The sequence below is a fragment of the Bombina bombina genome, chromosome 6, assembly GCF_027579735.1.
Source record: "Bombina bombina isolate aBomBom1 chromosome 6, aBomBom1.pri, whole genome shotgun sequence".
NCBI classification, from domain to species: Eukaryota; Metazoa; Chordata; class Amphibia; order Anura; family Bombinatoridae; genus Bombina; species Bombina bombina.
This window is the reverse complement of record NC_069504.1, coordinates 758,477,634-758,494,932: the sequence shown is the minus strand read 5'-3', so window position 1 is coordinate 758,494,932 and position 17,299 is coordinate 758,477,634. Positions and strand designations below refer to the sequence as shown.

The 17,299-nt window shown below is 39.3% G+C and overlaps 1 protein-coding gene across 1 annotated transcript in view; it reads left to right on the top strand.

Moving 5' to 3' along the window:
• PLPP5 (phospholipid phosphatase 5) overlaps positions 1-17,299 on the top strand; it is a 478,158-nt gene that overhangs the window by 241,492 nt on the left and 219,367 nt on the right. The window lies entirely within an intron of this gene.

Sequence of the window (17,299 nt, the reverse complement as noted above, 5' to 3'; positions counted from 1 at the left end):
CAGGGGTTAAGCAAGCAGAGTGGTCAGATAGGCAGAGTTCAGAATCAATTAGGCAATCCAGCAATTCAAGTGCACAGCACCCAGGAGCACACAAAGTAACACCTACACTTGAGCAGTGAGGATAAGGTATAGCGATACTTACTGATTCGCGCCAAGGATAGTCTGAGGATCCAACTGGCATGAAGGGGAAGTTTATGTGCGGCCATGACGTCATCGCTGCACGCTCAGTGCAACCCCCTGCGTCTATGGCAACAGCCATAGCAATAGAGCGGGGCATCGGGAGCACGGGCGTGACAAGGAGGCCTTAAAGGGCCACTGTAAGTAAATATTTTCTATGCCTGTTACTAACTAACTACCCCAAATACGCTTTTTATCAATAGCATTTCATTAACATATCTCTACCGTATATCAGAAACCTTGTCTGCAAATTTAATTGTTTTCCAAACCCACTCCGTGGTTATCCTTTGCTCTGTACCAATCCGTTTACAATACCTAGGTTTCAAAATGGCGCTTTAAACACAAAGTTATTGGTTTAAGTATTTTGAACATGCAGTGCTGAAAATATTGGGCAGGATAACGTGACATCATCGGCGAATAAAAGATATAACATTTAGAACGTTATGAAACTTCGTTTTGGAGAAAATATAGGTCAGTAGGTTTTAATTAATGTTTATTAACTTTAATATGTTAGTTGTTTAGCTTAAAAATTATAACAGAAAGTAATCCTTTAATTAATTTAAGGGGTTAAAGATCCTAATTTTTCTGATGGTTAGCCTTGTAATCATTTAAAATCAGTTTTAAATCTCCCTGAGGTTTTCCATCTTACAAATGCTGTCTCTGACATGATTTTGAAGGACTGGTCTAAGCGAGGTAATTACTTTACTCCTTCTGCAAGGTTTAAAAAGTTATATAATTTACCTTCTGCTAATTTAGATTTATGGGAAATGATTCCCAAGGTGGATGGGGCTAGATGTACTACTATTCCTTTGAAAGAAAGTACTTCTTAAGCCAGAAAGTTTGTCTTTTCATAGAAAGGACTTCTTACATCTAATTTACACTCTCATGCCAGCTATTTCTATTGCTGATGTTGCTGCTACTTCTACTTACCCTTTGTCTAGTCTTTCAGATCAGTATTCTGAAGACTCTCGGCTAGATTACGAGTTTTGTCGGTAATGGTGTACAGTGCTAACAAGCAGTTTATGCTCACCACTCACCTACAGACAGCGCTGGTACTACGGGTTTTTACAAACCTGGCGTTAGCCGCAAAAAAGTTGAGCGGAGAGCAAAATTTTGCAACACATCTCACCTCAATACCAGCGCTGCTTACGTTAGCGGTGAGCTGCTAAAACGTGATTTCCCCATAGGAATCAATGGGGGAGAGCCAGCTGAAAAAAATCTAACACCTTCAAAAAAGCAGTGTAAAACAGCCCCATTGATTCCTATGGGGAAATACATTTTATGTCTACACCTAGCACCCTAACATGAACCCTGAGTCTAAACACCCCTAATCTTACACTTATTAACCCCTAATCTGCTGCCCCGACATCGCCGACACCTGCATTATATTATTAACCCCTAATCTGCCGCTCTGGACACCTCCGCCACCTACATTATACTTATGAACCCCTAATCTGCTGCCCCCAATATCGCCGAACCCTACATTATATTTATTAACCCCTAATCTGCCGCCCCCAATGTCGCCGCAACCTAACTACATTTATTAACCCCTAATCTGCCGCCCACAACGTCGCCGCCACTATATTAAAGTTATTAACCCCTAAACCTAAGTATAACCCTAACATCCCCTAACTTAAATATAATTAAAATAAATCTAAATAAAATAACTACAATTAACTAAATTATTCCTATTTAAAACTAAATGACTTACCTATAAAATAAACCCTAAGCTAGCTACAATATAACTAATAGTTACATTGTAGCTATTTTAGGGTTTATTTTTATTTTACAGGCAACTTTGTATTTATTTTAACTAGGTAGAATAGTTACTAAATAGTTATTAACTATTTAATAACTACTTATTTAAAATAAATACAAAAGTACCTGTAAAATAAAACCTAAGTTACAATTACACCTAACACTACACTATAATTAAATTATTTCACTAAATTAAATACAATTAATTACCAAATTAAGTACAAAAAACAACGCTAAATTTCAGAAAATAATAAAATAATTACAAGATTTTTAAACTAATTACACCTAATCTAATCCCCCTAATAAAATAAAAAAGCCCCCCCCCCCCAAAAAAAAGCCCTGCCCTATACTAAATTACAAATAGCCCTTAAAAGGGCCTTTTGCGGGGCATTGCCCGAAAGTAATCAGGGTTCCGGTGTTGGATCTGATGAAGTCTCGTCAAAATGCCAATTTTCCAAAGTACGGTTCAAGGTCAAGAGATCTTCAAGCCATTTGATGCTCTAGTGGTTTCTTTGAACTTCAATCTAGCATACCTGTTTCCTCCGTTTGCATTCCTTCCACAAGTAATTGCTCTCATCAAACAGGAGAGAGCTTCTGTGATTCTAATAGCTCCTGCATGGCCTTACAGGATCTGGTTCAAGGATCTGGTGATGATGTCATCTCTTCCGCCGTGGTGGTTACCTTTAAGGAAGGACCTTCTACTTCAGGGTCCCTTTCTTCATCCAAATCTGGTTTCTCTGAAGCTGACTGCTTGGAGATTGAACGTCTAGGTTTGGCTAGATGTGACTTCTCTGAGAAAATCATAGATACTATGCTTCAGGCTCGTAAACCGGTCACTCGCAGAATTTACCATAGAGTATGGTGTAAATACCTTGGTGTGATTCAATTGGTGTGATTCAAATGGTTTTTCTTGGAACAAAGTAAGGGTTCCTTGAACTTTGGCTTTTCTTCAGGAGGGACTGGAGAAGGAAAAAATGTAGAGAAAAATATGGATATAACAGAGCACTCAAATAGTACTAATAGTAAATAGTTCTGTATGATGAGTTTGCAGGATTGGTTGTAATATATAAAACGTAACTTTTAATATATATTGAAATTAAAATAAAATAAGTGTATATAAAAGCATTTAAAATAAATGATAAATGCTGAGATGCCGGTTTGTGACTATCTATTGTGTGTTAAGTGGGTAGGTCTGGCAAGGAAGCACCATAATATGCTCAAAGGCTATTGATATAGCCTTTGAGAAAGCCACGGACGTGGCGAAATGCGCATCAGGCGCTCTGATAAATGCTGAGAATTTATTAGTTAGTGTGTTAAACCCTTAATTCTTTGAGACATTTACTTACAAGCTATTTCGTTGGTAATCATTTCTGGACATCGATTTATGTCCAGGCTCATTACAAACCAGTACAATTGTATGAGCTTGTATTTAACTTAATGTGAGTATATTCAATAGTGTGGGATTCTGACAGAGACAGCACTGCTCCAGTATTGCACCAGTCAGTTAATTTTGTGTGAGGTCAATCCTCTTTTTAGACTAGCAATCGTGCAATCCGTGAGCATATTATGGTGCTTCCTTGCCAGACCTACCCACTTAACACACAATAGATAGTCACAAACCGGCATCTCAGCATTTATCATTTATTTTAAATGCTTTTATATACACTTATTTGTGTGAATGTTTGTCACAATTTATTTTAATTTCAATATATATTAAAAGTTACGTTTTATATATTACAACCAATCCTGCAAACTCATCATACAGAACTATTTACTATTAGTACTATTTGAGTGCTCTGTTATATCCATATTTTTCTCTACATTTTTTCTATGTTTATCTAGGATATTGAGCACCCCCCACCCTATTAATTAGTTAAAAAGGAAAAACCCCTTTTTCCTTTTGTTTATTAGGTATAATTGTGTTGGGGATCTAATATGTGTCTTACTATTACAGTATCTCACTACTATTATTTATGGGACTGGAGAAGGGTCTGTCAGTCAGTACTCAGAAGGGTCAGATTTCTGCACTGTCTATTCTTCTGCATAAACATCTGGCAGTTCTTCCAGATGTTCAGTCTTTTGTTCAGGCCTTGGTCAGAATCAGGCCTATGTTTAATCCTGTTGCTCCTCCTTGGAGCCTTAACCTTGTTCTTAGAGTTTTGCAGTAGGCTTCATTTGAGCCGATGCATTCTGTTGATATTAAAAATACTATTTTGGAAGGTTTTCGCAGAGATTACGAGTTTTGCGGTAACAGGGGTGCGGGGCTAACAAGGCTTTTATTTCTAACGCTACCTTAAGCCAACACTGGTATTACAGGTTTTTTAAAACCTGGCGGTATCCACAAAAACGTGAGTGTAGAGCAAAATTTAGCTCCACATCTCACCTCAATACCAGCGTTGCTTACGGTAGCGGTAAACTGGCTAAACGTGCTTGTGCACGATTTCCCCATAGGAAACAATGGGGCTGAGCTGGCTGGAAAAAAACCTAACACCTGCAAAAAAGCAGCGTCCAGCTTCTAACGCAGCCCCATTGTTTCCTATGGGAAAATAAAAAATATGTCAACACCTAACACCCTATCATGAACCCCGAGTCTAAACACCTCTAATCTTACACTTATTAACCCCTAATCTGCCGCCCCCGACATCGTCGCCACCTGCATTATACTATTAACCCCTAATCTGCCGCTCTGGACACCGCCGCCACCTACATTATAGTTATAAACCCCTAATCTGCTGCCACCAACACCGCCGCCACCTACATTATAGTTATTAACCCCTAATCTGCCCCCCTAACGTCGCTGCAACTATATTAAATTAATTAACCCCTAATCTTTCGCCGCCACTATAATAAAGTTATTAACCCCTAAACCTAAGTCTAACCCTAACACCCCCTAATTTAAATATAATTAATAATAATTAATAATAAATTATTCCTATTTAAAACTAAATACTTACCTGTAAAATAAACCATAAGATAGCTACAATATAAACTAATAGTTACATTGTAGCTATCTTAGGGTTTATTTTTATTTTACAAGCAAGTTTGTATTTATTTTAATACGACTAAAAGACTTTGAGAGACTTTTCAGTGTACAAATTAGTCACAAAAAGAAAAAATATTAACATTGGACTCTGGATAAGAAACAGTACTAGCCGACTGATAAATTCACACTTCTCACAGTTGTGAATTAATTTAACAAATGGACAACAGAATATCAGTGGCGCCGGAGGCTGACTGTATGTGCAATAGTCGAGGTGTGTGTGTATAACTATAAAATGTAAAAAATAAAAAAGTTTAAATCGGCCAATCAAGAGTTAATATATTACTCTGTGGTGATAGCACTAGTAATCCGTATTGGCTAGCTAGTGAAAAATGTTAAATGTAAAAGATAAGATGTTTAAGCAATAACGGATAAATCAATATATTCAAAATATATAAACATTTAATAAATGGGTTACAATAAATTTAAAATAAGCATTCTCAATAAAATTTAAAATAAGCATTCATACCGGTGTGTCAATAAAAGTATTATATCAGCAGATAAAAATGCTTAAAGTGATATTTGTGGCTATTACAATTGATTGAGGAAGACTCCGCTACGAATTTGTTGCAAACTCAGTTGCGGTTAGCAAAATGTCCCAGTGATGGAATTCAGCAACATAGATTGGGATTCATTATTGTCTCACAAATCTGTGAATTCCTTAAGTGAGCTTGTTGCAGTCATTCAAATGTCTCTTTAAATCCAATGGAAACTTTTAAGTTAAAAGCGGTTCACTTGATAAAAAATGTTGATGTGTCAAACTTTTAGCCGTGTAAAATTAAATGTATAATCTTCAGTATAAACACCAATTAGCTGTGTATTTCTTGCTTAATCTGTTTGTTACAGCATGTGTGAATTTAGGAGACAGCAAGGATATTATTACTCACTTTTAGCAGCATCCCTGCTTGTTTCACACGATTCCTCAGTGTGGTGTAGAAATGATAGGATCCGGCCAATATTGACCGTTAGAGTGCACACACTATTTTCAAACCTTGGCTTCTTTTGAAAGGTGAATACTCCTACCGGCTCAGTTGTGTATATTGCACACGTAGAAAGAGACGGTCCTGGGAGCAAATAAAATGTAGCAGAAAGACTCCTACCGGCTCAGTTTGTGTATAATTCACACGTAGAAAGAGTCGGTCCTGGGAGTAGATACAATGTAGCTGGAGCAATCGAATGCAGACGTCTACGCGTTTCAGCTGTGTAAGCCTTTATCAAGATGTCTCCTTCAGGTTGCTCCTTCGTTTTATAGGCTAATTTGACTCTTGCACACCTGGGCTAATCTTTAGGGTGAATCTTGTTCATATGATGTCAAAAGTTAATCGGATTTGAGGTCATATGCTCTATTGAAATATTTGTGTCTCTAGACCTCTATGAATTCAACACTATATCGGATATCTCCTGTTTTATACATTTCAATCCATACCTAATTCTATTACTTAAAAAATGGATTAAGCTAAATACATTTGACAATAGCATAAACATTGTTCATTTAAAGGGAATTTCTCCAACATTGGTGTGTCCGGTCCACGGCGTCATCCATTACTTGTGGGATATTCTCCTCCCCTACAGGGAATGGCAAGGACCGCCCCCCAGTCATTCTCCTTGCCGCTCTGAACAAGTAGCATCTCCACGGGGATGGTGAGGAGTTTGTGGTGTTAGTTGTAGTTTTTTATTTCTTCTATCAAGAGTTTGTTATTTTAAAATAGTGCCGGTTTGTACTATTTACTCTACAACAGAAAATGAAGAAGATTTCTGTTAAAAGAGTATGATTTTAGCAGCAGTAACTAAAATCAATTGCTGTTCCCACGCAGGACTGTTGAGCCTAGAGAACTTCAGTTGGGGGGAACAGTTTGCAGACTTATCTGCTTCAGGTACGATTAGTCATATTTCTAACAAGAATGTGTAATGCTAGAAGACTGTCATTTTCCCTCTTCATCTCGTCAAAATGCCAATTTTCCAAAGTACGGTTCAAGGTCAAGAGATCTTCAAGCCATTTGATGCTCTAGTGGTTTCTTTGAACTTCAATCTAGCATACCTGTTTCCTCCGTTTGCATTCCTTCCACAAGTAATTGCTCTCATCAAACAGGAGAGAGCTTCTGTGATTCTAATAGCTCCTGCATGGCCTTACAGGATCTGGTTCAAGGATCTGGTGATGATGTCATCTCTTCCGCCGTGGTGGTTACCTTTAAGGAAGGACCTTCTACTTCAGGGTCCCTTTCTTCATCCAAATCTGGTTTCTCTGAAGCTGACTGCTTGGAGATTGAACGTCTAGGTTTGGCTAGATGTGACTTCTCTGAGAAAATCATAGATACTATGCTTCAGGCTCGTAAACCGGTTACTCGCAGAATTTACCATAGAGTATGGTGTAAATACCTTCATTGGTGTGATTCAAATGGTTTTTCTTGGAACAAAGTAAGGGTTCCTTGAACTTTGGCTTTTCTTCAGGAGGGACTGGAGAAGGGTCTGTCAGTCAGTACTCAGAAGGGTCAGATTTCTGCACTGTCTATTCTTCTGCATAAACATCTGGCAGTTCTTCCAGATGTTCAGTCTTTTGTTCAGGCCTTGGTCAGAATCAGGCATATGTTTAATCCTGTTGCTCCTCCTTGGAGCCTTAACCTTGTTCTTAGAGTTTTGCAGTAGGCTTCATTTGAGCCGATGCATTCTGTTGATATTAAAAATACTATTTTGGAAGGTTTTCGCAGAGATTACGAGTTTTGCGGTAACAGGGGTGCGGGGCTAACAAGGCTTTTATTTCTAACGCTACCTTAAGCCAACACTGGTATTACAGGTTTTTTAAAACCTGGCGGTATCCACAAAAACGTGAGTGTAGAGCAAAATTTAGCTCCACATCTCACCTCAATACCAGCGTTGCTTACGGTAGCGGTAAACTGGCTAAACGTGCTTGTGCACGATTTCCCCATAGGAAACAATGGGGCTGAGCTGGCTGGAAAAAAACCTAACACCTGCAAAAAAGCAGCGTCCAGCTTCTAACGCAGCGCCATTGTTTCCTATGGGAAAATAAAAAATATGTCAACACCTAACACCCTATAATGAACCCCGAGTCTAAACACCTCTAATCTTACACTTATTAACCCCTAATCTGCCGCCCCCGACATCGTCGCCACCTGCATTATACTATTAACCCCTAATCTGCCGCCCCCGACATCGTCGCCACCTGCATTATACTATTAACCCCTAATCTGCCGCTCTGGACACCGCCGCCACCTACATTATAGTTATAAACCCCTAATCTGCTGCCACCAACACCGCCGCCACCTACATTATAGTTATTAACCCCTAATCTGCCCCCCCAACGTCGCCGCAACTATATTAAATTAATTAACCCCTAATCTTCCGCCGCCAACGTCCTCGCCACTATAATAAAGTTATTAACCCCTAAACCTAAGTCTAACCCTAACACCCCCTAATTTAAATATAATTAATAATAATTAATAATAAATTATTCCTATTTAAAACTAAATACTTACCTGTAAAATAAACCATAAGATAGCTACAATATAAACTAATAGTTACATTGTAGCTATCTTAGGGTTTATTTTTATTTTACAAGCAAGTTTGTATTTATTTTAATACGACTAAAAGACTTTGAGAGACTTTTCAGTGTACAAATTAGTCACAAAAAGAAAAAATATTAACATTGGACTCTGGATAAGAAACAGTACTAGCCGACTGATAAATTCACACTTCTCACAGTTGTGAATTAATTTAACAAATGGACAACAGAATATCAGTGGCGCCGGAGGCTGACTGTATGTGCAATAGTCGAGGTGTGTGTGAATAACTCGTTGTATAACTATAAAATGTAAAAAATAAAAAAGTTTAAATCGGCCAATCAAGAGTTAATATATTACTCTGTGGTGATAGCACTAGTAATCCGTATTGGCTAGCTAGTGAAAAATGTTAAATGTAAAAGATAAGATGTTTAAGCAATAACGGATAAATCAATATATTCAAAATATATAAACATTTAATAAATGGGTTACAATAAATTTAAAATAAGCATTCTCAATAAAATTTAAAATAAGCATTCATACCGGTGTGTCAATAAAAGTATTATATCAGCAGATAAAAATGCTTAAAGTGATATTTGTGGCTATTACAATTGATTGAGGAAGACTCCGCTACGAATTTGTTGCAAACTCAGTTGCGGTTAGCAAAATGTCCCAGTGATGGAATTCAGCAACATAGATTGGGATTCATTATTGTCTCACAAATCTGTGAATTCCTTAAGTGAGCTTGTTGCAGTCATTCAAATGTCTCTTTAAATCCAATGGAAACTTTTAAGTTAAAAGCGGTTCACTTGATAAAAAATGTTGATGTGTCAAACTTTTAGCCGTGTAAAATTAAATGTATAATCTTCAGTATAAACACCAATTAGCTGTGTATTTCTTGCTTCATCTGTTTGTTACAGCATGTGTGAATTTAGGAGACAGCAAGGATATTATTACTCACTTTTAGCAGCATCCCTGCTTGTTTCACACGATTCCTCAGTGTGGTGTAGAAATGATAGGATCCGGCCAATATTGACCGTTAGAGTGCACACACTATTTTCAAACCTTGGCTTCTTTTGAAAGGTGAATACTCCTACCGGCTCAGTTGTGTATATTGCACACGTAGAAAGAGACGGTCCTGGGAGCAAATAAAATGTAGCAGAAAGACTCCTACCGGCTCAGTTTGTGTATAATTCACACGTAGAAAGAGTCGGTCCTGGGAGTAGATACAATGTAGCTGGAGCAATCGAATGCAAACGTCTATGCGTTTCAGCTGTGTAAGCCTTTATCAAGATGTCTCCTTCAGGTTGCTCCTTCGTTTTATAGGCTAATTTGACTCTTGCACACCTGGGCTAATCTTTAGGGTGAATCTTGTTCATATGATGTCAAAAGTTAATCGGATTTGAGGTCATATGCTCTATTGAAATATTTGTGTCTCTAGACCTCTATGAATTCAACACTATATCGGATATCTGCTGTTTTATACATTTCAATCCATACCTAATTCTATTACTTAAAAAATGGATTAAGCTAAATACATTTGACAATAGCATAAACATTGTTCATTTAAAGGGAATTTCTCCAACATTGGTGTGTCCGGTCCACGGCGTCATCCATTACTTGTGGGATATTCTCCTCCCCTACAGGGAATGGCAAGGAGAGCACACAGCAAGAGCTGTCCATATAGTCCCCCCTCTGGCTCCGCCCCCCAGTCATTCTCCTTGCCGCTCTGAACAAGTAGCATCTCCACGGGGATGGTGAGGAGTTTGTGGTGTTAGTTGTAGTTTTTTATTTCTTCTATCAAGAGTTTGTTATTTTAAAATAGTGCCGGTTTGTACTATTTACTCTACAACAGAAAATGAAGAAGATTTCTGTTAAAAGAGGAGTATGATTTTAGCAGCAGTAACTAAAATCAATTGCTGTTCCCACGCAGGACTGTTGAGCCTAGAGAAGTTCAGTTGGGGGGAACAGTTTGCAGACTTATCTGCTTCAGGTACGATTAGTCATATTTCTAACAAGACTGTGTAATGCTAGAAGACTGTCATTTTCCCTCTTGGGGATCGGTAAGCCATTTTCTTAGATTCATAACAGATTAAGGCTTATAAATGGGCTCTATACTGGTTGACACTATTGTGGGTTAAATCAATTGGTTTTTATCAGATTTATTGAACATTTAGAGTGTTTTTTTGTGTTATAAAAGCACTTTTGGGAACGTTTTTTTCGCCTGGCATCTAGTTAGACTACTACTTCAGTCAGAAAGGCCCCTTCACTCTGGTAATGCAGATGAAGGAGGCCCTGTTTTCGCGCCTCAATTGCGCAGTTTATTTACTTGGCAGTGCATGCAGCTTCATTTGAGGGTCCTGTGGGTAAAGAAAACGGACTCAGGAAGGTTTATTTCAGTGCTGGATCACTTTAAGGGAAGGTAAAAAGCCGCAGCAAGGCTGTGGCAGTGATTGTTGTGTGTTAAAATTGTTTATTTGAACAAATAGCTCCGGTTTGCTCATTTTAATGGTTAAAGTCTTGAAACTTGGTGTGCAATACTTTCAAGGCACTAAGATTCTGGGGTGCAAATTTTGTAAAAATCGGACATTGCCTTCATAGTTTTTCAAATTTTCAGAAATAAAGTGTGCTTGTTTATTATTTAAAGAGACAGTAACGCTTTTCTTTAAAAACGTTTTTATTGCATTATTAGCCTGCCATATTCTGTCTAACATGTCTGTACCTTCAGATAGCTTATGCTGTGTATGTATGGAAGCCAAGGTGGTTCCCTCTATTAATGTTTTGTGCAAATTGTGTCATAGCGTCCAAACAAAGTAAGGACAGTACTGTCACATTTAATAAGATTGCCCAGGATGATTCTTCATGTGAAGGTAGTGGGGATAGTTTATCATCCTCTCCTTCTGTGTCAATACCAGTTTTGCCCGCGCAGGCGATATCTAGTACAGCTAGCGCGCCAATGCTGGTTACTATGCAGCAATTAACTGCAGTGATGGATAATTCTTTAGCAAATCTATTATCCAAACTGCCATCCTATTCTAGAAAGCGTGATTGCTCAGTTTTTAAATACAGAAGATGAGCAGGTTAGCGCTGAGGACAGTTTACCAGTTGTTCCCTCACATCAATCTGAGTGAGGGAGGGCCTGTCTGAAGGGGAAGTTTCTGATTCAGGAAAAGTTTCTCAGCAGGCAGACACTAATATAGTGATTTTTAAATTTAAGTTAGAACACCTCCGCGCCCTGCTTAAGGAGGTCCTAACTACTCTAGATGATTGTGATTCTCTGGTAATGCCAGAGAAATTGTGCAAGATGGACAAATTCTTAGAGGTTCCAGTGCACGCTGATGCTTTTCCGATACCCAAGCGGGTGGCGGACATAGTGACTAAGGAGTGGGAAAAGCCAGGTATACCTTTTGTTCCACCTCCTATATTCAAGAAAATGTTCCCCATTGTCGACCCCAGATAGGACACATGGCAGGTTGAGGGGGCGGTTTCAATGTTAGCTAAGCGCACAACTATTCCTATTGAGGACAGTTGCGCTTTCAAAGATCCTATGAATAAAAGATTAGAAGGACTGTTAAAAAAGAATTTATTCAGCAGGTCTTCCTTATTCAACCATTATGCATTATTCCTGTCACTACCACAGCGTATTTGGGTTCGAGGAACTGGAAAATTAACTTCAAAGGGAGACTCCATATGATGAAGTCATGGACAGAATTCACACACTTAAGTTGGCTAATTCATTTATTTTGGATGCCGCTTTTCTATTGCTAAGTTAGTGGCGAAAAGTGCAGGGTTTGCTATAGTGGCACGCAGATCGCTTTGGCTAAAATCCTGGTCGGCGAATGTGTCATCCAAGAATAAATTGCTTAATATTCCTTTCAAGGATAAGACCCTATTCGGGCCGGAATTGAAAGAGATTATTTCTGACATTACTGGTGGAAAGGGACATGCCCTTCTACAAGATAGGCCTTTTAAGGCTAAGAAAAAATCTAATTTTCGTTCCTTTCGCAATTTCAGGAACGGACCAATTCCTAACTCTGCGGCCTCCAGACAAGAAGGCAACACTTCCCAACCTAAACCAGCATGGAAAACATTGCAAGGTTGGAACTAGGGTAAACAGGCCAAAAAGCCTGCTGCTGCTACCAAGACAGCATGAAGGGGTAGCCCCGATCCGGGACCGGATCTAGTAGGGGGCAGACTCTCTCTTTTTGCTCAGGCTTGGGCAAGAGATGTTCCGGATCCCTAGACACTAGAATAGTCTCTTTGGGATATCTTCTAGAAAGGAACTTCCTCCAAAGGGAAGGTTCCACATGTCTCGCTTATCTTCAGACCAGATGAAGAGAGAGGCATTCTTACACTGCGTAGGAGCCATAGTAAAGTGAGAGTGAGACACTCAGTTCCAACTGTGGAACAAGGTCAGGGGTTTTACACAAACCTGTTTGTAGTTCCCAAAAAAAGAGGGAACTTTCAGACCAATTCTGGATTTAAAGATTCTAAACAAATTTCTCAGAGTTCCATCGTTCAAGATGGAAACCATTACAATCCAGGAGGGTCAATAGATGACTACCGTGGATTTAAAGGATGCGTACCTACATATTCCTATCCACAAAGATCATCATCAGTCGCCTTTCTGGACAAACATTATCAGTTTGTGGCTCTTCCATTCGGGTTAGCCACTGCTCCCAGAATTTTTCACAAAGGTGCTAGGGTCCCTTCTGACGGCTTTAAGACCGAGGGGCATTGCAGTGGCACCTTATCTAGATGACATTCTAATTCAAGCGTCGTCTCTTTCCAAGGCAAAGGCTCATACAAACATTGTTCTAGCCTTTCTCAGATCTCACGGGTGGAAGGTGAACGTAGAAAAGAGTTCCCTGTCTCCGTCAACAAGAGTTCCCTTTTGGGAACAATAATAGATTCTTTAGAAATGAAGATCTTCCTGACAGATGTCAGAAAGTCAAAGCTTCTAAACGCTTGTCAAGTTCTTCACTCAATTCTGCAGCCTTCCATAGCTCAGTGCATGGAAGTAGTAGATTGATGGTTGCAGCAATGGACATAGTTCCTTTTGCTCAAATTCATCTAAGACCATTACAACTGTGCATGCTCAATCAGGCAGACTTGTCTCCACAAATTCAAGTAGACCAGATGACCAGAGACTCACTCCGTTGGTGGTTGACCCAGGATCACCTGTCTCAGGGAATGAGTTTCCGCAGACCAGAGTGGGTCATTGTCGCGACCGACGCCAGTCTATTAGGCTGGGGCGCGGTCTGGGATTCCCTGATAGCTCAGGGTCTATGGTCTCGGGAAGAGTCTCTTCTCCCGATAAACATCCTGGTACTGAGAGCGATAGTTGGCCTCAACTAGCGAAGGCCGGATTCATAAGATTCCAGTCAGACAACATGACGACTGTAGCTTACATCAACCATCAGGGAGGAACAAAGAGTTCCTTGGCGATGAGAGAGGTATCCAATATCATCTAATGGGCAGAGGATCACTCCTGCCATCTATCTGCAATTCACATCCCAGGAGTAGTCAACTGGGAGGCGGATTATCTGAGTCGTCAGACTTTCCATCCAGGGGAGTGGGAACTCCACCCGGAGGTTTTTGCCCAGTTGACTCAATTATGGGGCATTCCAGACATGGATCTGATGGCGTCTCGTCAGAACTTCAAGGTTCCTTGCTACGGGTTCAGATCCAGGGATCCCAAGGCAACTCTAGTGGATGCATTAGTGGCGCCTTGATCGTTCTACCTAGCTTATGCGTTTCCACCGCTCCCTCTCCTTCCCAGGCTCGTAGCCAGGATCAAACAGGAGAAGGCCTCGGTGATTCTGATAGCTCCTGCATGGCCGCGCAGGACTTGGTATGCAGACCTGGTGAATATGTCATCGGCTCCACCATGGAAGCTACCTTTGAGACAGGATCTTCTAGTACAAGGTCCATTCGAACATCCAAATCTAGTCTCTCTGCAGCTGACTGCTTGGAAATTGAACGCTTGATTTGATCCAAGCGTGGGTTTTCAAATTCAGTGATAGATACTCTGGTTCAAGCCAGAAAACCTGTGACTAGAAAGATTTACCATAAAATATGGAAAAAATATATCTGTTGGTGTGAATCCAAGGGATTCTCCTGGAGTAAGATTAAAATTCTTAAAAGGACAGATTTCTGCTTTACACAAACGACTGGCAGCTGTGCCAGAGGTACAAGCTTTTGTACAGGCTTTGGTCAGTTTACAGACCCATGACTCCTCCTTGGAGTCTAAATTTAGTTCCTTTAGTTCTTCAAGGGGTTCCGTTTGAACCTTTACATTCCATAGATACCAAATTACTATCTTGGAAAGTTCTGTTTTGGTTGCTATTTCTTCTGCTAGAAGAGTTTCTGAATGATCTGCTTTGCAGTGTGATCCACCCTATCTGGTGTTCCATTCAGATAAGGTTGTTTTGCGTACTAAGCCTGGTTTTCCTCCGAAAGTTGTTCCAACAAGAATGTTAACCAGGAAATAGTTGTTCCTTCTCTGTGTCCGAATCCAGTTTCAAAGAAGGAACGTTTGTTACACAATTTAGATGTAACTAATAAATAATTGTAAATAGGCTTACAAGTAGGAGTAGGTAACTTAAATCTGTGAGGAAAATTTCCACCAATGCCCCAGCTGAATCAAGGCTAAATAGTTTTAATTAGAAAAAAATGTTTTTCTCCATTCACACACTAAAGTTTATTAAATCAAAATTTAACCACACATACATTTAGCAGAAGCTAAAGATTAAAAACACTCCACCTAAGTTGAACTAGGATTTTTAAATTAATCTGAAATCAGTATCACTGGTATCTAGCAGTAAAAATTGTAGTTGTAAGCTAAGCCCTTACAATCCGAGGGCTAGTTTAAATTTTAAATTTTTACAAATTATTGAAGCTGCATTGTACCAGACCAACGAAGGTGAGCAAATTAAAAGAAAAGGGAAAGACAAAGCTTATCCCCAGGACCCCTGACGTACGTTTCACAAAAAACGCTTCCTCAGAGGGGTCCCGTTTTTGTGAAACGTACGTCAGGGGTCCTGGGGATAAGCTTTGTCTTTCCCTTTTCTTTTAATTTGCTCACCTTCGTTGGTCTGGTACAATGCAGCTTCAATAATTTGTAAAAATTTAAAATTTAAACTAGCCCTCGGATTGTAAGGGCTTAGCTTACAACTACAATTTTTACTGCTAGATACCAGTGATACTGATTTCAGATTAATTTAAAAATCCTAGTTCAACTTAGGTGGAGTGTTTTTAATCTTTAGCTTCTGCTAAATGTATGTGTGGTTAAATTTTGATTTAATAAACTTTAGTGTGTGAATGGAGAAAAACATTTTTTTCTAATTAAAACTATTTAGCCTTGATTCAGCTGGGGCATTGGTGGAAATTTTCCTCACAGATTTAAGTTACCTACTCCTACTTGTAAGCCTATTTACAATTATTTATTAGTTGTATCCTGCCCTTAACTTTAAATCTGTGGCAGGAGGTCTCTGTGGTTAGGAGATTATAAAACTCAAATTGGGCTATCTGCCCTTAACCACTGAATCTCTTGTTATAATATACTTTGCCCTACCCCCACCCTCTCTCACTTTAAACAATTTAGATGTAGTTCGTGCTTTAAAGTCCTATTTAGAAGCAACAAAGGATTTTAGACAAACCTCATCTTTGTTTGTCGTTTACTCTGGTAAGAGGAGAGGGCAAAAAGCTACTGCTACCTCTCTTTCTGTCGGGCGGAAAAGTATTATCCGATTGACTTATGAGACTGCCGGACGGCAGCCTCCTGAACGAATCACAGCTCACTCTACTAGGGCTGTGGCTTCCCATGAGCCTTCAAGAACGAGGCTTCTGTTGATCAGATATGTAAGGCAGAGACTTGGTCTTCTCTGCACATTTTTGCCAAATTCTACAAATTTGATACTTATGCTTCTTCGGAGGCTACTTTTGGGAGAAAGGTTTTGCAAGCCGTGGAGCCTTCTGTTTAGGTAACCTGATTTGCTCCCTTCATCCGTGTCCTAAAGCTTTGGTATTGGTTCCCACAAGTAATGGATGACGCCGTGGACCGGACACACCAATGTTGGAGAAAACAGAATTTATTCTTACCTGATAAATTACTTTCTCCAACGGTGTGTTCGGTCCACGGCCCGCCCTGGTTTTTTAATCAGGTTTGAAAAATTTCTTTCTCTATACACTACAGTCACCACGGTTTCTCCTTTTTCTCCTAACCGTCGGTCGAATGACTGGGGGGCGGAGCCAGAGGGGGAACTATTTGGACAGCTCTTGCTGTGTGCTCTCCTTGCTATTCCCTGTAGGGGAGGAGAATATCCCACAAGTAATGGATGACGCCGTGGACCGGACACACCGTTGGAGAAAGTAATTTATCAGGTAAGCATAAATTCTGTTTTTAAATGATAATAAATACTGGTGAATGCTACTTGAGTGTTATAAATGTTTAAATTGTTTAAATTAAAAATAAAAATTAAACATAAACATAAAAATAAAATATCAATATCTATTTGTCCCGAGAACCTTAGAAGGTGGTCTAATACATGACAATTTACATTAACCAAACTTTTAACTAGAATCTATTTAGAGGAAATCATGTACATTAACCAAACTTTTAACTAGAATCTATTTAGAGGAAATCATGTACATTAACCAAACTTTTAACTAGTATCTATTTAGAGGAAATATTTTTTACATATTATAGTTATACAACGAGTTATTCACACACACCTCGACTATTGCACATACAGTCAGCCTCCGGCGCCACTGATATTCTGTTGTCCATTTGTACAAATTAGTCACG